A 22,628-nucleotide genomic window follows, 5' to 3' on the forward strand; every position below is an offset into this window, starting at 1 on the left:
AAAAAAAAAAAAAAAAAAAAAACTCTCAAAGATGGTCATAGGCCAGGCATGGTGGCTCATGCCTATAATCCTAGTACCTGGGGAGGCTGAGGTAGGTAGATCACCTGAGGTAAGGAGTTCGAGACCAGCCTGGCTAACATGGTGAAACCCCATCTCTACTAAAAACACAAAAATTAGCTGGACGTTGTGACACATGCCTGTAGTCCCAGCTGCTTGGGAGAATGAGGCAGGAGAATCGCTTGAACCCGGGAGGCGGAGGTTGCAGTGAGCCGAGATTGTGCCACTGCACTGCAGCCTGGGCAACAGAGCAAGGCTGTGTCTCAAAAAAAAAAAAAAGTCATGAATTACACAAGTGTAAGAATTAAAGTAGTGGTTGATATGTAAGGCCACTTGGAGTTTGGAGGCAGTAATGGAAGAATAATAGGGCTTGCTTTGAGATATCCAGTGGTTTATCTAACCACTTAAAACCCACAAACCTTCCATGTTCACACTAGCACTAATCACAATAGCTGAGAGGTGGAAGCAATCCAGATATCTACTGGTAGACGAATGGATAAAATGTGGTCTGTACATACAATGGACTATTACTCAGCCTTAAAAAGGAAGGAAGTTTTGACACATACTACGTACAAACTGCAGTATAGATGGACCTTGAAGACATTATGCTAAATGAAATAGTCACAAAAAGATACTGTATGATATCACTTGTATAAGCAGTCAAATTCATAGAAAAATAAAGTAGAATGGTGGTTGCCAGGGGCTGGGAAGAGAGGGAAATGGGGAATTGTTTATTGGGTATAGAGTTTCAGTTTTGTAAGGTGAGAAAATTCCAGACCTCTGTTTGCACAATGTGAATATATTTGACACTACTGAACTATATACTTAGAAATGGTTAAGATGGTAAATTCTAACCACAATTCAAAAAGAACTTATACAAAAACCCACACAAATCTGTTCATTTGGGAAGACATAAAAGGAAATAATTTGGAAACTAACTTTATGATACTAACATAAAGATACTCCAGACTCATCTTGTATTTTCCCTGCCCCAGCCCTACGATCGGCTATTTCTCCAGGGAGTCTTGGTTCCTTTTATTGGATTTAGCAACCAAGATTTGGGTTCTGGATTTAGCAACCAAGATTTGAGTTCTGGATTTAGCAACCAAGATTGCTACAGGAGTGTCGTTGCTTCTTTTAGCTTACAGAGCTAGAAAATGTATGTATGTAGGTATACCAACTCATGTATATGCACATCTGTAATTCTGTATCCACCTATACGATTATTAACCTAAGCATGAATTCCATTAGATATCTGTTAGATGTCTCCAACTGTAATCTAGTACCACAAAGTTCATTCTTGCCTTTTCTTTTTGCTTATCTGTAAATTCCCTCACCAACAGTAAGACATCTAATCCACCACCCATCATCCATTTACTTATTGTTTATCCACAGTATACATGTAAAGCAGTTTCAGAATTGTGGATCTGGGAGAAACAAATTTACCAACTAGCATATAGTGTTTATGTATAGTTCCTTTTGTTTTCAGTCTTACAGTTTCCAGCCAAAACACTATTTTCCAATGTTATATCAGGTATTTGTATTAAAGGTAGATTCATTTTTCACTATCTGTATCTCATTCAGAGATCCCCATTGCATGGTTGATTTTTTTTTCTCCATTTTCTAAGTTCACATACATCAAAGTTTACTCTTTGTAATATACAGTTGTGGGTTTGGACAAATGCATGGAGTCATGTTGTGATTTTGATTGTTACAATTTCTTTTTTTTTAAATTTATTTATTTTTAAGACGGAATTTCTCTCTGTCACCCAGGCTGGAGTGCAGTGGCGCAATCTTGATTTACTGCAACCTTCAATCTCCTGGGTTCAAGCAATTCTCGTGCCTCAGCCTCCCAAGTAGCTGGGACTACAGGGGTGCACCACCACATCTGGCTAATTTTTTTGTTTGTTTGTTTTTAGTAGAGATGGGGTTTCAACATGTTGGCCAGGCTGGTCTCAAACTCCTAACCTCAAATGATCCCTCCACCTTGGCCTCCCAAAGTGCTGGGATTACAGGCATGAGCAACCGTGCCCAGCCAATTCCTTTTTATTTTGGTCTTGGTCTTTCTATTGAGAGGGGTCATAAGCCAGGATAACCACTCTTTAGGAGAGCCCTGGTTGGCAGGGAAGGGTTATATTCAGGTGTGTCAGGTGAGACACAGTAAGAAAGTTAAACCAAAATGCATGAGAGAGAAGAAATTTGTAATTTGCAGAGCACAGAAAGGTTGCTGAGCCGTGGCAGTGGGAAGACTGGAGGTGGCAGGGAGCTCAACCAGAGGATAGGGGAGTAAGAGAGAGGAGGAAAGAAAAAGGGAGCAAGGACCTGTGGGACTGTGCCTTTACTAAGGTTCATGGGCATTATCTTTCCCTTGAGGGTTGTAGATTGTAGATTGGCTAAGTTAAAGAAAACAGGAGTGAAAGGAGAAACTTACTTGTATGACTCTGGTGTTGACTGTTAGGTTTTATTATGATCTGCAGTTTGGAATGTTGTGGGCTTTGGGTCAATGAGATGAGGAAGAAGCAGGCCATATGGCAAACAGCCACACAGCAAGGGGAAGTTTTAACTATGCCAGGGGTGAGAGGCATTTCAGAAACTTATGTCAAGCCTAAGGATGAATGCTGAGGCAGCAACTATATTAAACGAATTTATGACACATGTATCCTATAGTACCATACACAACAACTCCTTTACCCTAAAAATTTCGCTTTGCTTCCACTTTATAATCAACAACTCCCCTCACTACCAACTGCTGGCAGTCTAATCATTTTCCATCACTATAGTTTTGACATTTCCAGAAGTCATGTGAATGGAATCATACAACATGTAACACTTTGAGTCTGGCTTCTTTCACTTAATAGAATGCATTAAGATTCATCCATCTGGCCGGGTACAGTGGCTCACGCCTGTAATCCCAGCACTTTCGGAGGCCGAGGCGGGCGGATCACGATGTCAAGAGATCGAGACCATCTGGCCAACATGGTGAAACCCCGTCTCTACTAAAAAATACAAAAATCAGCCGGGCATGGTGGCGGGCCCCTGTAGTCCCAGCTACTCAGGAGGCTGAGGCAGGAGAATCTCTTGAACCTGGGAGGCGGAGGTTGCAGTGAGCGGAGATCATACCACTGCACTCCAGCCTGGCAACAGAGCGAAACTCTGTCTCAAAAAAAAAAAAGCAAAACAAAAAAAGATTCATGTGTCTTGTTGAATCAATAGAAACAATAGCATTTTCCTTTTTATTGCTAAGTAGTATTCTATTGTATGAATGTAATTACAGTTCAGTTACCTATTCTGTCATTCAAGGATATCTTGATTGCTTCCAGTATTTAGTGATGATGAAGAAAGCTACTATAAACATTCACATACAGGTTTTTCAATTCACTTGGATAAATATCTAGGAGCTTGATTGCTAGATCATATGATAAATCTATGTTTAACTTTGGAAGACAGTATGTCAGTTTCTTTTTTCTTTCTTTTTTTTTCTTTTTCTTTTTTTTTTGAGATGGAGTCTCGCTCTGCGGCCCAGGCTGGAGTGCAGTGGCATGATCTCAGCTCACTGCAACCTCTCCCTTTCAGGTTCAAGCAATTCTCCTGCATCAGCCTCCTGCGTAGCAGGGATTAAAGGTGCCCGCCACCACACCCAGCTGAGTTTTGTATTTTTAGGAGAGACAGGGTTTCACCATGCCAGGTGGTCTCAAACTCTTGACCTCAAGTGATCCACCCACCTCAGCCTCCCAAAGTGTTGAGATTACAGGCGTGAGCCACCGCCCCGGTCTTGGCAGTTTCTTATAAACTGAATGTGCCATATTGTATTCCCACTAGTAACAAATGAGATTTTTTGTTCCACATCACCAGGATTTGTTGTCAGTTTTCTGCATTTTGGCTATTCTAATATGTGTGTAATGCTATCTAGGGGTTTTAATTTCCACTTTGCTGTTAGTTTTGATGATGAATATCTTTTCACATGTTTGTCCGCCATCTGTATATCTACTATGGTGAAGTATCTATTCAGATCTTTTCCCATTTTAAATTATATTGTTTTCTCATTATTGAGGTTTTAGAGTTCTTTACATGTTCTGGATTAGATCTTTTATCAGAATTCTGACTTGCAAATATTTTCTCCCACACAAATATTTATGGCTTATCTTTTCATTCGCTTAGCACTTTCTTCTTTCTCTTACAAATCAATAGTTTTTACTTTTTAATGAAATCTAACTTACCGATTTTTTTCTTTTTTAAATAATTTCAACTTTTATTTTAGATTCAGGGTACATGTACAGATTTAGTACTTGGGTATATTGCATGATGCTGAGGTTTGGGGTATGATTGATACTGTCACCCAGGTAATGAGCATAGTACCCAATAATTACTTTTTCAACCCTTATTCCCCTCCCCCCTCTGTCTTCTAGTAGTCCCCAGCGTCTGTTGTTGACATCTTTCTGTCATTTTTTTCTTTATCATATGTTTTTGGTGCTATATCTAAAACCTTATTGCCAAACCCAAGGTCAGATAGACTTTTTTTTAGACAGAGTCTCACTCTGTCGCCCTGGCTGGAGTGCAGTGGCACAATCTCGGCTCACTGCAACCTCCGTCTCCCGGGTTCAAGTGATACTCCTGCCTCAGCCTCCCGAGTAGCTGGGATTACAGGCGCCCGCCACCACACCTGGCTAATTTTGGTATTTTTAGTAGAGACGGTGTTTCACCATGTTGGCCAGGCTGGTCTCGAACTCCTGACCTCAGGTGATCCACCTGCCTCAGCCTCCCAAAGTGCTGGGATTACAGGTGTGAGCCACTGCACCCAGCCTTTTTTCCATTTTTTAAAAGATTTTTTATAATGTTGCATTTAATGTTTAGGCTTTGGGCTATTTTAAATTAATTATTTTGTATAAGTTGTAATAAGATGTAAATATGCTGAGATTCCTTTTTGGCGGGGATACATATTGACATACAAATTTTCCATCACCATTTGCTTAAAAGACTATCTTTTCTCCATTGAATTACCTTTGCACCTTTGTAAAAATGTAGTTGGCTATATTTGTGAAGGTCTTTTTTAAGACTCTCTATTGTATTCCATTGATCTGTGGACCGTATCCTTCCTCCGGTATTACCCTGTATTGATTGTTGTAGTAAGTCTTAAAGTCGGGTCATATGAATCCTCTAATTTTGTTCTTCTTTTCCAGAATGGTTTGCCTACTCTAATTCCTTGTCTTTTCATGTAAATTTTAGAATAACTTTATATATTTATAAAAAGACCTGGTTAGCATTTTGATTGGGATTATGTTGATCAAACTGGGGAGAATCGAGTCTTAACAATATTGAGTCTTCCAGTAAATGACATGGTGTCCCTTTCCATTTATTTGACTCTTCTTTGGTTTCTTTTATCAGTGTTTTGTAGTTCTTCACATACAGATCCTGCATATATTTTGTCACATTTATAGCTAAGTTCTCCTTTAATGGGGGGGGCTATGATAAATGGTATTGCTTTTTAATTTGAGATTTCAGTTGCTCATTGCTGGGACATAGGAATACCATTGACTTTTGTATATTGACCTTGTGTCCTGTGACCTTACTGAAGCAACTTATTTTTTAGTTCAAGAAGGTTGAGTTTTTTTGTTAGTGGGTCTTTGTTTTGGGGACTTTTTTTTTTTTTTTGTAGATTCTTAGCATTTTCTAGACAGTTATATTACTTACGAATAGAGAGTTTTATTTCTTTCTTTGTCATCTGTATGCTATTTATTTTTCCTGCCTTATTGCACCAGTTAGTACTTCGTGTTGTTAAATAGGACTTGTGAGAAAATATATCCTTACTTTGTTCCAGATCTTAAGGGAAAGCACTCATTCTCTCACCATTAAATGTGATGTCAGCTGTAGGTTTTTCATAGATACCCTTCGTTAGTTTAAGGAAGTTTCCTTCTATTCTTAGTTTGAGAGTCTTTATCATGAATGAATGTTTCATTTTAGTAAAAACTTTCTCTGCATCTATTGATAAAACATCTGGTTTTTAAAAATTTGTTTAGACTTTTGACATGGTAAAATACACTGATTTTCACATGTTTAACTAGTCTAGCATTCCTAGGATGAATCCCACTTGGTTGTGATGTATTAATTATCCATTTTATATATTGCTAAATTTGATTTGCTAATGACTTTTTGCACTTATGTATTGCTTTTTAAAAGGAAAAGCAATGCATAATTAAAATGCTGAATATTACGATGTGGAGTGTGAAAAACATCTGCTTTGGAAAGCTTGATTTCTTTATTACTGCCTTCCTAAAATTCACTCTTTTTCCACATTTCATACTTCAGAAGATTGGATATATATAAAGTTAGGACTTCAGATAAAAATCTGAGTCATTTGGAAAATTGTACATTTTTAGGTAAACATTTGACAAAAATGTGAGATGATTCTCTTTTCAGACATATATTGGCTACTTATTTGTGTGTTTTAGATCCTGATGTGGTTTGTCTCTGTGTCCCCACCTAAATCTCATGTCACATTCCCAGAGTTGGAGGAAGGGCCTGGTAGGAGGTGATTGAATCAGGGGGCAGACTTTCCCTTTGCTTTTCTCATAATAGAGTTCTCATGAGATCCAGTTGTTTCAAAGTGTGTAGCACCTCCCCCTTCTCTCTTTCTCTCTCTCAACCGCTGGCCATATGTGCCTGCTTCCCCTTTTGCCTTCTGCCATGATTGTAAGTTTTCTAAGGCCTCCCCAGCCATGCTTCCTGTACAGCCTGCAGAACTGTGAGTCAATTAAACCTCTTTTCTTCATAAATTGCTGAGTCTCAGGTGTGTCTTTATAGCAGTGTGAGAATGGGCTAAATACAGGTGCCTTATTCTTTGAAATTGATTTTTTTCTCATTTAGACATTTGGTACTTACTGTTTTAATGTATTAATTTTTTTGTTGTTGTTGGTTTTTTGGTTTTTTTTTTTATGACAGAGTCTTGCTCTGTCACCAAGGCTAGAGTGCAGTGGTGCGATCTTGGCTCACTGCAACCTTTGCCTCCCAGGTTCAAGCGATTCTTCTGCCTCAGCCTCCCTAGTAGCTGGGATTACAGGCGCCCACCACCGCACCCGGCTAAATTAGATTATTTAATATATGTTTTGATCATTCATTAACCATTTTCAAGTGGCTGGGAAATTGGGATATATTTAATCCAGAATAGAAGCTTTAAAGAATGACCTCCCAGGGAGAGTATAGTTCTGATTTTGATTCTGGTGATGACTATTTAGATTTTGGTTTTTTAAAATCCCCTGCAGGGATACATGTAATCAATCATCAAAAATTCTGTTCTAGTGAATATTTGGATGTTAATATCATGAGTGATAAATTTAACCCAGATCCATAAAGGGAAGAGATAAGGTCACAGCTCACTCACTCAGAGAGTGAGGGAAAGCATTCTGTTGATGCCATTATTTCTCCTTCCAGAATGCTACCTAGAGAACTGTTGTAAGTTTACGCCGACAGCTGGGTAATGGAGGATTGCTGTGTTGGGAGGTCAGGATTAAGGTGGTCCTTTCATAGTATAAGCATTCACTTCTATCTAAGTTAGTGCAAACTTTTAGATTATGCATAAATTAAATAAATATCTTCTAACCCATTCCATACATTTAAGCAATTAGGGTCCAGGAACAAGGGGTTCTAAGGCCTCACCATCCTAACAGTAAATAGAAGATAGGCAGCTTGAAGTCCTACAGATAATTCAGTATGAATGTTGAAGATAGAAAAGATATTATAGTGTGCCGGGCGTGGTGGCTCATACCCATAATCCCAGCACTTTGGGAGGCTGAGGTGAGCGGATTATGAGGTCAGGAGTTTGAGACCAGCCTGGCCGACATGGTGAAACCCTGTGTCTCCTAAAAATACAAAAATTAGCTGGGTGTAGTGGCGTGCACCTGTAATCCCAGCTACTCAGGAGGCTGAGGCAGGACAATCACTTGAACACAGGACCAGAGGTTGCAGGAGCCAAGATCGCGCCACCGCACTCCAGCCTGGGTGACAGAGCAAGACTGTCTCGGGGGGCGGAAAAAGGATACTATTGTGTTTAGGATTGGTTGGTTGGTTTGAAGAGAAAGGGTCTTTCTCTGTCAGTCAGGCTGAAGTGCAGTGGTGCAATCATGGCTCGCTGCAGCCTCAAACTCCTGCGCTCAAGGGATCCTCCCATCTCAGCCTCCCGGGTAGCTGGGACTACAGGCACTTGCCACCATGCCCAGCTAATTTTTAATTTTTTTTTAGAGATGAGGTCTTACTATGCTGCCTAGGCTGGTCCTGAGTTCCTGGCCTCAGGTGATCCTCCTGCCTTAGCCACTCAAAGTGCTGGGATTATAGATGTGAGCCACTGTACCCAGCCTGGAGTTTTGTCTTTTTTTTCCTAATTTTTGTTTTGTTTTGTTTTTTGAGACAGGGTCTCCCTCTGTCACTCAGGCTGGAGTGAGGCTAGAATGCAGTGTCAGGATCTCAGCTCACTGCAACCTCCACCTCCTGGGTCCAAGTGATCCTCTGACCTCAGCTTCCTGAGTAGCTGGGACTACAGGCATGTGCCACCACGTCTGGCTAATTTTTGTATTTTTTTGTAGAGATGGAGTTTTACCATACTGCCCACACTGGTCTCGAACTCTTGGGCTCAAGCGATTCACCTGCCTCAGCCTCCTAAAGTGCTGGGATTACAGGTGTGAGCCACTGTGCCAGAACTTTTTTCTTAATTCTTATGTAAAATTTAAAAATATTTAGATCTGGCTGGGCGCAGTGGCTCACACCTGTAATCCCAGCACTTTGGGAGGCTGAGGCAGGCGGATCACAAGGTCAGGAAATCGAGACCATCCTGGCTAACACGGTGAAACCCCATCTCTACTAAAAATACAAAAAAATTAGCCAGGCATGGTGGCAGGTCCCTGTAGTCCCAGCTACTCGGGAGGCTGAGGCAGGAGAATGGCATGAACCCGGGAGGTGGAGTTTGCAGTGAGCCGAGATTGCGCCACTGCACTCCAACCTGGGTGACAGACAAGACTCCGTCTCAAAAAAAAAAAAAAATTTAGATCTATTTCCATAGGATAGCCTCTAAAAAGTGGACTCTGATTCAAAGGATATGAATATATTTAAATATTTTGAAGGCTGAGCATGGTGGCTCATGCCTGTAATCTCAACACTTTGGGAGGCCAAGGCAGGTGGATTGCCTGAGGTCAGGAGTTCAAGACCAGCCTGGCCAACATGGTGAAACCCCATCTCTACTAAAAATAGAAAAAATTAGCCAGGCGTGGTGGCAGATGCCTGTAATCCCAGCTACTCAGGAGGCTGAGGCAGGAGAATTGCTTGAACCCAGGAGGCAGAGGTTGCAGTGAGCCAAGATCACACCACTGCACTCCAGCCTGGGCAACAAGAGCAAAACTTTGTCTCAAAATAAGTAAATAAATAAATAATAATAAAATAAAGATTTTGAGACAAGATTTTGAAACATTCCTTTACGCAGGAGAAACAAATCCTTTATGTTACTGATGATTTATCCAAGAAACACTATTATGGGTGAATGAAACTATAATTTGGAACAAAGTGTATTTTCTTAAAAATGCATAATAATGCATCATATGCATATAATTTCATTATAATGCAGTACGTGTGTTCTACTGAAGGTGTAAATTGACAGGAACTTAACCATTTAGAGGTCTACTGCAAGATTCCAGGAGCCCAGTAGGTACTCAGGATATTTGAATCATAGATTCAAATATTGGAAAGCTGAGACAGGTCTCAACAGGATTCAGTCTGTCCCCATATTTAGATTTCTGTATTTGTGTGTTTCCGGAACATTGATTTGCCTCATAATAAGGTATTTGATGTATAAAGAGAAACATGGTTCATGCTGCATATTAAATATTCCCTTTTCTTATTATCCTGTTCTATCACTCTAGAATCAAACTTTTATAATGATAGTTATAACAGTCTTGGCAAATCAAATTCAGAATTAACCAAAATTTCTTTTTGACCTGAAATCAAAAACAAATTAGCTTACTAATTTGTAAAAACCTCTTTGTTTTTACTTCTCTGAAACAAATAAAGATAGCTGGATTTTTTTTTTCTTTTAAGAGATCAAAGCAAGATTAAACATCTCATACCTATCTTAAGCTGCTCAGAACCCCATATCTTTTCTTTCCATTTTGTTTCCTCTGTTAATATTTGGCAAGAAGGATTTTATAAGTTTAATATGTATACATGACCACAGTCATTTATTCTCATTAATATTACTATCTATAAGTAGTGGACTGGTTCTGTGGGAGTTTTTTATGTGATAATCAGAGTTTAAATGATTCATAATTGGTATCTGAGAATCTCATTCCATAGGTCTTTTACTCGTGTACAGTGTTGTTAGATTTGGGAGGTTTGCTTGATTTTTACCCAGATTCCTTACTAATATATTTTAAACAAGTAGGGTAATTATTATTATTATTAGTTTTGTGTGTGTGTGGTTGAGGGGGCGGTAACTTTTGTCAAGTATTTGTTCTCTTATTGACAACTCATTGGGTTGTCGTGGAAATTCAATTTTTAATTTTTTTTTTGGCGGAGTCTCACTCTGTCACTCAGGCTGGAGTACAGTGGCTCAATCTCATCTCACTGTAACCTCCACGTCCCAGCTTCAAAGGATTCTTGTGCCTCCATCTCCTGGGTTCAAGCACTTAGCCTCCTGAGTAGCTGGGATTACAGGTATAAGCCACCATGCCCAGCTAATTTTTATAGTTTTAGTAGAGACGGTGTTTTGCCACGTTGGCCAGGCTGGTCTTCAACTCCTGTGCTTAAGAGATCCATCCGCCTTGGCCTCTCAAAGTGCTGGGATTACAGACATGAGCTACCCCAGCTGGCCTGAAATTGAAATTAAATAGCACCTAGTACAGATCTTGGGTACATAGTAGCTGCTATAATGATTTATGAAACATTTTATGAAGTTGTACCTAAAAGTTAATTAGCTTCCTGGTTGGCACTTTAAAAAACAAGGCCGAGCGCAGTGGCTCACACCCGTAATCCCAGCACTTTGGGAGGCTGAGGCAGGTGGATTGCCTGAGGTCAGGAGTTCGAGACCAGCCTGGCCAACATGGTGAAACCTTGTCTCTCCTAAAAATACAAAAATTAGCCGGGCGTGGTGGCGGACGCCTGTAATCCCTGCTACTTGGGAGGCTGAGCCAGGAGAATTGCTTGAACCTGGGAGGCAGAGGTTGCAGTGAGCCGAGATCACGCCACTCCAGCCTTGGCAACAGAGCGAGACTCCCTCTCAAAACAACAACAACAATAAAAACCCAAATCTCATCCATTTACCCATATGTAGCAGGCAAGAACTGAATGGCAAGATACCAGGGAAGTGGCATGATGACATGGCTGTTTATTTCAATACAGTTTTGAGACACAGGAAGTGTGGAACCTGGCTTTGGGTTTGCCACGGAATACTGAGTCTCTATAGATAATATGGGTAAAATTTCTTCAGGTGTATGTAACATGACCTACTTGCTCAGCTAAGAGTGCTGATTAAGTCCATGTTTTCCTAGTTATTCAAAATAATATATTTCTAAGTCTTATCCTGTGTGAAAATGGTTTAAAGTTCTTTTTTCTTCAAGTTCTCTTCATAGATATTTCTAAGGACTTTCCTGGATTGTATTCAGTTTACACGGTTCTTTCTTAGTTATTACTGTAGGAGAAAAGTGTGTTTCTGCTACTGCAGGACATGGGTGGGAAGGAGTGAGTACGGACAGGTGACACATCAGAGCCCAGGGGATGTAGGGGGAAGGAATGGGTCTGTGCAGCTGTACAGCGTGATGATAAGGGGTCAGATTCATGAAGGATGAGAAGGGAATCCATGATGGATGAGAAGGGAATCCATGGTGCAGTGAAGTTGCCTAGTGTGGAGTTTCAGAGCCCAAGTGGGATGAGGATAACATCTACACCAGGGAAGTGGTAGCTGCAGAGATAGAAGATTGGTTACATATGGAAGGAGAGGGATTGATAAAATAAATGCAGTGAGGGTGATGAGAGCAGGTTTCTCATGGTAATAAGAGAGTTCCAAATATGGAAAGGAAGAAAACTAAAATAAACCTTGTGGTATTAGATGGTAATATTGTGGTTGTTTCAATTTTAAAATATTTTCAATTATTGAAATAATTTATAAATAATTTTGAAACAATATAGCTTAAAATGTATATAAGTTTATAAATGGAACCAGATATTATGTATATACTCCTGAAGTGTTGTCAGACTTTGCTGAGCTTTGAAAAGAACCATATGATTTATAAGATGATCCTAGAAGCTTAACAAAAAACTTTGGCTTCTAAAGTTTCAACTATAGAAATGGAATGTTATGAAGTCTAAAATTAAATCTGAATAGATCTGCCATACACAGAAGCTGTTTTAAGCAAATAAGAGAAGCTTTTAAAGAAAGGTCATGGAGAGCATCAGAACATAATCTGTAGGTTACCAGGGTCTACCTGATAAAGTCAGATTACAATTTTGTCACTGAGCTTCCTGGTATCCAAAGCAAAAAGTTACATAAGGGGATTTAACTTTGGGTCCATGGATTTCCTCAGATTATATGTAAATTTGCATGTGTGTGAATTTTTTTTCGGGAGAAAGAATGCATAGTTTTCATTAAATTCTCAGAGGGGTTTGTGATGCAAAAAAATATTGAACCATTTTATTTATATATATGTAACTGAGGGGACTGAGTTTATTTTTAGAAATCCTTCTGCAGCTTACATTAATAGAGCATGTGTTGCCTAATTAAATGTAGGTTTTAAATCAGTCTTCATATATATGAAGAATTAACATTTTACTGAATACCTTTTATATGCCTAGAAGAAAAAGTACTATTATACATTGACATTCTCACAGCAATGATTTATTCTCCCAACAATGATACAAAGTAATTATTATCCTGTTGTGCTGATGAGGAAACTGAGATTGGGATTAAAAAGGTTGCCCAATGTTACAAAACTAGCAAGAGGCCAAGTAAGGTAGTAGGTGTTCTTTCTGCTCCTCCACACTCTTATCTCCAGTGGAGTGCCTGCTGTATTCAGGGCATTGCACAGGGTGCTGGTGATGTAATATTGAACACAACAGACTCTTACCCCTGACCTTGAAAAGAATATAGGGGAATTAGGTATAGGGAATTTTAAACTATTGAGAATGCATTTATTTCAGATATTCCTTATATTGGTCCATTTGCTTTTTTAAGAATGCTAGCAATGTTTATTGTATTTCCTTAAGCCACCCAATACCCTTAGGGGAAAACACCTATTATTCAAACGCACAAGTGAGGCAGAGTATAAATGTGACTTGGCTCATTATCACCAAGTTTACTTGCAGGATCAAATTTAGAACCATGGTTTGTAATACTTTATATTACACAGTAGTCATCAGTCTGCATAGTTAAAAAAACTAAACCAGGGCCAGGCGCAGTGGCTCACGCCTGTAATCCTAGCACTTTGGGAGGCCGAGGCAGGCGGATCACGAGGTCAAGAGATCAAGACCATCCTGGCTAACATGGTGAAACCCCATCTCTACTTAAAAAAATATATATATAAAAATTAATTGGGCATGGTGGCGCACGCCTGTAGTCCCAACTACTCAGGAGGCTGAGGCAGGAGAATCACTTGAAGCTGGGGGGCGGAGGTTGCAGTGACCTGAGATCGTGCCACTGCACTCCAGTCTGGGCAACAAGAGCGGGACTCCATCTCAGAAAAAAAAAAAAATTAAACCAGTTTTTAAAGCTATATGCATATTTATTAATTTTTCTCTAAGTGTACTTAGTTGTGCAGGGATTTAAAAAGAGAAAAAGGAAAGAGGTTCAGGGCTGGGTGCAGTGGCTCATGTCTGTAATCCCAGCACTTTGGGAGGTTGAGGCGTGAGGATCACTTAAGGCCAGGTGTTTGAGACCAGCCTGGGCAACAAAGAAAGACCCCATCTGGCTTTTTTCTTTTCCTGTTTTTTTTTGTTGTTGTTGTTTGTTTTTGTTTTTTTTTTTTTAGGGAGAGTCTCACTCTGTTGCCCAGGCTGGAGTGCAGTGGCACAATCTCGGCTCCTGAGTAGCTGGGGTTATAGGCAGGTGCCACCACGCTCAGCTAATTTTTTTATATTTTTAGTAGAGACAGGGTTTTACCATGTTGGCCAGGCTGGTCTCGAACTCCTGACCTCAGGTGATCCACCCGCCTCGGCCTCCCAAAGTGCTGGGATTTACAGGTGTGAGCCACCATGCCTGGTCCCATCTTACTTTTTTAAAATGAGAAAAGATTCAGCCGTGTCTATTTAAAGGCTTCTTTCTGCTTTGGGAAGGACATGCTTTGTGCAGCTAAAATGGAGAATGAGTGGCTAAGATCCTTAGGATCCAGAATGTCTGGCAACAAGCCCTAGAGGCTACAATCACAACTATAGATGTACAGCATTTCCCATCAGGGCATTTGCTCTGAAGGGGAGGATTCTTGTGGAAACAAGTAGGCTTACAGAAATGCAAAACTACTCTTGGCACAGGCTGAGCTGCGGAGTGAAGTGCTCAGTTTAGCGCTGTGGCTGAGAAGCTGTTGGTGTTATTCTATGTGCTCGCAAGAGAAGGTGTACAGTTGGTGTAGGATATGACAACAAAATGTTTTATAATCTCATCATACAAGCCCAAGAGAAGAGTGAGTTTCAAGAAATGTGAGTGCATGTTTAAAATTGTAAGGAAATTTTTTTCTCTTTGTTTTTGTACTTTTGAATTAAAGAATCTTCCTAGTAGATAGCAGTGCCTCCAGCAATGATAGCTGATACCTTGAAATCTAGTTTAATTTCATTTAGCACATGACAGTGCAGTGCATGTCTTACAGGAAATTTTATTCTCTACATTATTACTCAACATGTCTACATCTTCCCTTGAAATTGCTCTATTATTGTGTGATAATGGAGAAGTCTCTTAAACTTTCTGAACTGTGAATTTTTCCTTCTGTGGAGCAGTGAGGAAGATTCTTGATGTACTCTAAATGATTAACAAAAAGCATCATAATAGTTCAAGGCACAGATAGGCTTTGTAAGCTGAAAACCGTGGATTTGAAATCCTTCTTTATTACCTCTCAGCTTTGTTACCTTGAGTAAGTTTCTCATCCTCTCAGTTTCATCTTTGAGTGAAGGGTGGTAGTAATTATAACTGCCTCCTGGAGCTGTTCTGAGGATTATATCAAATATATGTGAAACTCTTTGTATATCATAACATACTAACATTATATATTAAGTATGTATGAATAGAAACCTTGGTGATGATAAGGAAGGTGATATACGTGTGTGTATGCATACTATTTTCTTTAGAAAGTAGTGACGTTATACTGGGCACAGGTGTGTGCTTGTAGTTCCAGCTGCTTGAGAGGCTGAGGTGGGAGGATCACTTGAGCCTAGGAGTTTGAGACCAACCTGGGCAACATAGCAAGACCTCATCTCTTAAAAAATAATAAAGAGGCTGGGTGTGGTGCCTCACGCCTGTAATCCCAGTGCTTTGGGAGGCTGAGTTGGGAGGATTGCTTGAGCCCAGGAGTTCAAGACCAGCCTGGGCAACATAGTGAGACCCTGTCTGTTTATATTAAAAATAAAATTAGAAAAGGAAAAAGAAAGTGGTGAAGTTAAATGGGTTGTATTGAGGTTTCTAAAAACTACGACAACCAATCTTTTTGACATCCTCCTATGTCCTCCCTTGAAATTGCTACCAGAGCTCCTTGACCTCTAACTTGGTGCCAGTATTAAAGTCAAAAGGTGAAATTGTAAGGTTCAGATATCTTATCAGCCATGTAAGCATCTATTTTGCATCTAACTTGGTACATGGAGCACCATATTAGTCAGAATTATTCCAGAAACTTATATAATTTCAAAGAAAGTCTTTTAAAATCATACTGTTAGGTGTCACTGAAATTAAAGAGGGTTTTCACTGTGGACAGCTTCATTAGATACTATTATGAATGTACTCTTTTTTTTTTTTTTTTAAACAAGTGCACTTGGCAAATGACACCTACCAGAATGAAAAGAAATCTGATTTTTTTAAAAACAGTGATTTTTAAAAACTTGATTGGAAAATGAGTTAATAAATATCAAGCACGTTGTGACTTGAGTTAACTTTATTTTTGAAGTTCTGGGTCAAGAATTTTTTCTTTAGCGGGAATGGGCGTTTTGCAGATAGGTTAGCTTATTTGCCACCTATCGTAGCCTCTTTAGTAAAATATGTCATAAATTGTTTAGAATGAAGAGACTTTTTTTATCCAAAAGAATCCATGGTTCATTGTAATGTAACAATTTTATCAGTATTTTTAATTCTGGTATCAGTCATGCGTATTCCATGGTGCCATTTGTGTAATGTTACTACAACCCTATCTTGTCACTTTGTGATTTAATTTTTTGCTCTGAATACTTCACATAAACATATAGAGGGGTAGCTGCTTCATTCCACAGATTTACCATAGGAGATACCATGGAGTACAGATGACACTTTTCTACAAAAATAGTCTTTTATGGAATGTTTAATTCCTTCCTTATCCCAATCCCTCTAGAATTCTTAGTTGATCATTAAGTTCAGATGTACAAATTACAAGTAAATCATCCCCAGAAACTTGGTTCAACCAAGAATTTTTTCTTAAGAAGCTTCAAAGATGAGGAAACTGACAAGTGAGACTTGTCTGTGGAAATATTTCATGGAGGAGTGACTTTTTAGAAAGAGCTTTTTGAAATATAATTCTTATACCATACACCTCACCCACTGAAAGTATACAGTCCATGGCTTTTAGTAGATTCACAGAGTGCAACCATTACTACAATTTTAGAATATTTTTATTATCTAAAAATGAAACCCCATACCTGTTAGCCATCACTGCCCAATCTCCCCATTCTCCCCCGGCCCTAAGCAACTACTAATCTATTTTCTATCCCTATAGATTTGCCTATTCTGGACATCTTCTATAAAGGGAATCATACAGTATGTTGTCCTTTGGGGCTGGCTTCTTTCCAGAAACATGTAATACATGGTCCTTCAGATCTGGCTAGTTTTATCTAGCACATTGTTTTGAAGGTTTATCCATGTCATAATACATTTCTTACTGCAAAATAATACTCTGTTATGTGGATATATCACATTTTATCCATTTATCAGTTGATGGACATTTATGTTGTTTCTGCTTTTTGGACAGTATGAATAACGCTGCTGTGAATATCTGTGGAAACATTTATTCATTTCTCCTGGGTGTATACATGCAGGAGTAGATTAATCACTTAGGGAATTGCCAGACTATTTTCCAAACATGCCGTACCTTTTTACCACTAGCAATATATGAGGGTTTCAATTTCTGCACATTCTTACCAACTGTTGTTATTATTTGTCTTTATAGCCATCCTAGTGGGTATGAAGTATTATCACATTTTTATTTACACTTCCTTGATGGTTAATAATGAGCTGAGCATCTTTTTATGTGCTTACTGGCCATTTGTAATCATCTTGGAAGAACTGTCTGTTCAGGTCCTCTGCCCATTTTTTAATTGGATTGTCTTTTTAATTTTGACTTATAATTTTTTATATATTCTGTGTACAAGTTCCTTATCAGATACATGATTTGCAAGATTCCTCATTCTGTGGTTTTATCTTTCCACTTTGTTAATGGTGTCCTTTGAAGCATAACAGTTTTTAATTTTGATCATATCTATTTTTTTTCTTTTGTTGTTTATGTTTTTGGTGTCATATCTGAGAAACCATTGCCTATCCTAAATCAAGGACCAGGAAAAAAACACAAACAGACTCATCGACTAATTCAAGGTCACAAAGATTTACATCCATGTTTTCTTCCGAGAGTTTTAGATTTAGGTCTTTCATCCAAAAGATCAAGACTATTCATCTTTTCCATGTGATTATCTTGACAGAGGAAGTGATTCTTCAGCATTACCTTTAAAGGAGAAATTTAAATAGCAGAAATGATAGCATTCCAGTCTGGCTTCTAGATAAATTATGTGAAGTATATGAGATTAAGATAAGATATTTGGATCAGAGAGGTGTTTGCCTGTGGTGTATATAAGTAAGAGTTAAAATATGGAATTAGAGAATGAAGTTTTAGTGGTAGAAGTGTGTTAAGACATAATTGATGATCTCAACCTCTTCTGTTGAATAAGTTGTGGAATCTTCAGTGATTATAATAAATGTGTGGAGAAATGGAGAGAAGTTTAAGTATATGAGAGCTGTTCTAAATTTATAAGATAAAGCCAAAAGAAAGCAGTTAAAGCAGAGATCGAGCATAAAAAATGTAATTTATAGTTTTATTTCCTTCAAATAAATATAGCAGCACAGAATTAGAGACAACTCAGTGGCAAAGTAGTAGAAAGATTGTTAGTGAAGAGTCAGAAGTCCTTAGTTCTAATTGTAATCTATATTAGGTATGTGACCTTGAATAAATCATGGCCTTCTGAATGGTAGCTTGCCTTTACTGAGGCTCTAACGTCTGCAGGACTTTTGCAAGCCTCAATCTTCTCTTTTGTAAAATGGAGATAATGTCAAATTACTTTGGAAACTTTTTAAAGAGCCATACATGTAGAAGGGATTATTATATTTGAAATTTGGAAATTATTCAGTGCAGTACTACTAGTAGCAGCTGATAGTACATGTGTCTTAAAACAATTATGTAAGGGATGCTGTATCCTTGTTTTGATGATGAAGAAATGAATTTTCAGTGATTATGAAAGTTATACTGTCACAGTCAACACAGCAGTGATTCTAATGCAGTTCTTCCTGATTTCTTTATATCACCGTGATTTTTGCTTGAAAGATAATAGATCCTGGTGGGTGGGTATGGAAAGGGAATAGTATACTAGCAATGAGACTAAAACTATTAGACATATTAGACATATGAAAGCTTAAGGTATAATTCCAAAGGGGTAATGAGTCCTGAGATTGGTGATCTCAGAGGTGAAGTGGAAGAGTGCCATATGTTAATAAGGTTAAAGGTATATGCTCTCTGATTAACTTATAAGTACCAGAACTAGATGTTGTAAAGCCCAGTCAAATAATAGTTTATCTGTGTGTGTGCTAGAATCTTTGAAATTTTTGTTCAGGAGTCAAAGGAAAGAGAGAAGACCGGTGAGGTAATGAAGTCACAATGGGGAACAGAGGTAAGTACAAGAGGCCAAAATAAATTACAGCTTATAGAGATAGGTAGACTTTGCTTTGAACTATTAGAAAATCATTTCTTAGAATTAGTTCTCATATTTATACTCTTCTCACCCCACCAATAAAGGGTCTGTGGTTACTTTCCCAATGTCATGGAACTAAGCATCTCTTGAGTAGTTTATAGCTCTGATCTCAGCTTTTTGCATACTTCTCACCCTTCCCGTGGTTGAGTTGAGAACTCCTATGAGTTAGGAAACATTATTTGGGAATGTATTAAGAGTCATACCAGAAAGGAAGTACAGAAAAGAGCAGAAAAATTTTTATTCCTCGATTTATCCTATGCCGTTGCCTTTTTAATGACGAGTACAATGTTTAAGCTTTACTTGTGCTACTAAGTTATCAAGCAGTGGACATGCTTCTCTTGGATAGAGCTGAGGCATGGAGATGTCGTCAGCTGGCACAGGGGAAGCAAAGAACTTTGAACTCTAATTCTGACTAGCAAACTCGCAATTTCTGCATAGAAATTCATAATGATTGGTATCTAGGAGAATACATCTGAGATGGAAGTATGGAACAGGAAAGGTAACTAGTATATATTGGGCCCAGGCTCCATGCAAGGCAGTCTGAAACACATGCAGACTAGGACGTCTTCAGAGATTGCAAAGACCTGAGCTGTTCTCATTTACACTGCTCTGTTTCTCTGAAATGGCAGGACTGGGATTCAGAAGGAACAATTGAGTTGAGAAACATTATTTGAGAGAAAACTAATGCTGTATGCTAACCTTGCATGTAAGTGCTTGTGTGCTTAATAAATGATGAGGAATAGCAAAAGAGGGAACCAAAAGTAAGAATCTTAAATTTAGTTTACCCTTTTCCTATGTAGTATTTAAGATCAGGGAATCTGAAATTAGACTCCTCAGGTTTTCACAATATTTCTTTCTTCCATTAACTTATGCAACAGGACATTGAACCTATTTGGTGTAAAGGAAACTAATAGTGGGGAAAAAAATTTTTAGGCTGTTTTACATGGAGATTATATGCTAATTGCCAGACTGCTTGCCAGTGAGTTCAGTCTTGTGTGCTGACCAACTTGTGACAAAAATGGAGATTAGATACTTAATATTTGGTAATAATATGCTAAGGGACCTGCTCCTTACTAGACTGTCTCTCTTCCAGTATCGTCAGGTTACCAGAAAGCTACAGACTTAAACTGTGTTCCTTCAGCTCATGTAGAAACTCACTCACTGAACTATGATTTTATAAGCCCTTGGTTATTGTTGTAGATGGTTATAAGAATCATCTGTGGGCTGGGCGCGGTGGCTCATGTAATCTCAGCACTTTGGGAGGCCAAGGCGTGTGGATCACTTGAGGTCAGGAGTTTGAGACCAGCCTGGCCAACATGGTAGAATTCCGTCTCTACTGAAAATACAAAAATTAGCCAGGTGTGGTGGTGCATGCCTATAATCCCAGCTAGTCAGGAGGCTGAGGCATGAGAATCTCTTGAATCCGGGAGGCGGAGGCTGCAGTGAGCCCAGATCATGCCACTGCACTCCAGCCTGGGAGACAGAGTGAGATTCTGTCTCAAAAAAAGAATCATCTGTGAAGGGTATCTTTTCATCTTTAAAAAAAAATAATTCTTAAAGATTTTAGTTAGGCTGGGCGTCGTGGCTCATGCCTTTAATCCCAGCAGTTTGGGAGACCAAGTTAGGTGTGTCTCTTGAGCCCAGGAGGTTGAGACCAGCCTGGGCAACATGGCGAAACCCCATCTCTACAAAAAATACAAAAATTAGCTGGGCATAGTGGCGCATGCCTGTAGTCCCAGCTAGTCAGGAGGCTGAGGTGGGAGGATCACTTACCCAGGTGGCGGAAGTTGCTGGGAGCTGAGATTTCGCCATTGCACTCCAGGCTGGGTGACAGAGTGAGACCGTCTCAAACAAAAACAAACAAAAGATTTTAATTATTAGTTCTTATATAAAAGTCCACGTGTAAATTTCTCCTCCAGTTAAGTGGAGATAAATTCTATTCTTAAACACTTTTTTTTAATTGCTAATGAAAAAAATTACAATGAAACCATCCTATCTCCATTTTTGCTTTGGTTGCTAGAAAACTCAAAAGTGTTCACTTGTAGTAGCTAGCCTTGGTTTATGTTTCTAGTTCAATTGTCTGCTTCCCTGTCTCCCATTATAACTTTTATTCTTTAATTGTAATTTTTATTGAAACAGTTGTTATTAAAAGTTTTTTAAAAACAAATTTTACAAGTCATTTTAAATTCCTGTTTGGAAGTAGATTATGGATTAGTAACTGGTACTGCAACAGAATTGTGTAATATATGAAGATCTATTCCAGGACTACTGCTTCCTAATTAACGTGACGCCTGAGCAGAGTGCCTTTTGAAACATACAGTGTTAGAACTGAAGAGCCAAAAGTGAAAATTGAAAGCTCTCTTTCTTTTTTCTTCTTCTTCTTCTTTTTTTTTTTTTTTAAGCAGAGTCTCACTCTGTTGCCCAGGCGGAGTACAATGGTACAATCTCGGCTCACTGCAACCTCTGCCTCCCGGGTTCAAGTGATTATCCTGCCTCAGCCTCCTGAGTAGCTGGGGTTACAGGTGCCCACCACCATGCTCAGCTAATTTTTGTATTTTTAGTAGAGATGGGGTTTTGCCGTGTTGGCCAGGCTGGTCTTGAACTCCTAACCTCAGGTGGTCTGCCCACCTCAGCCTCCCAAAGTGCTGGGATTACAGGCGTGAGACACTGCGCCTGGCTGAGCTCTCTTTCTTTTAAGAAAGAAGTATAGTTCTGGAGTTTATATATATTATTTCTGCCCTAAGACATATGACTCATAGGCCAATGGTTTCTAGCCTGTGCACTTAGATCCTTGGTTACAGTGGAACTATTTTAAGTGGTCAACTTTTTAATATCATTGAATATTAGATGATATCAAGAAATTATGGTAAATTTAGTGGGTGTGAGAATGGTATTGTAGTTATTTAGGAGAATGGCTTTAAATTTTGGAGATACGTGCTGAAGTATTTGGGGGTGTGTGTCTTAGTTTATAGGGCCACTATAACAAAATGCCCTAGACTGGGTAGTTTAAAAACAACAGAAATTTATTTCTCACAGTTCTAGAAACTGGGAAGTCCAAGTTCAAGGTGCCAGCAGATTTGGTGTCTGGTGAAGGCCTATTTCTCATAGATAGATGTCACCTTCTTGCTGCATCATCACATGGTGAAAGGGGCAAGAGAATTCCCAGAAGCCTCTTTTTTTTTTTTTTTTTTTTTCCGAGATGGAGGCTTGGTGTGTTGCCCAGGCTGGAGTGCAGTGGCGTGATCTTGGCTCACTGCAACCTCCGTTTCCTGGGTTCAAGCAATTCTCCGTTTCAGTCTCGTGAGTAGTGCGATTACAGGTGTGTGCCACCATGCCCAGCTAATTTTTGTATTTTTTTCGTAGAGATG

General features: G+C 39.0%; 1 protein-coding gene across 13 annotated transcripts in view; it reads left to right on the plus strand.

The window, feature by feature from the left end:
- The window catches only part of TMCC1 (transmembrane and coiled-coil domain family 1), a 248,589-nt gene that overhangs the window by 136,829 nt on the left and 89,132 nt on the right, over positions 1–22,628 (plus strand). The window contains exon 1 of one of the 13 annotated variants that reach the window (XM_058437337.1): positions 14,640–14,715. The exons of the other annotated variants lie outside the window; for them this stretch is intronic. The gene's annotated coding sequence lies outside the window, so the exon portion shown is untranslated. Of the gene's footprint in view, positions 1–14,639; positions 14,716–22,628 lie in introns of those variants that run through there. 13 annotated transcript variants of the gene reach the window in all.

This window comes from Hylobates moloch, unplaced genomic scaffold, assembly GCF_009828535.3.
Source record: "Hylobates moloch isolate HMO894 unplaced genomic scaffold, HMol_V3 SCAFFOLD_4, whole genome shotgun sequence".
Taxonomy (NCBI): Eukaryota; Metazoa; Chordata; class Mammalia; order Primates; family Hylobatidae; genus Hylobates; species Hylobates moloch.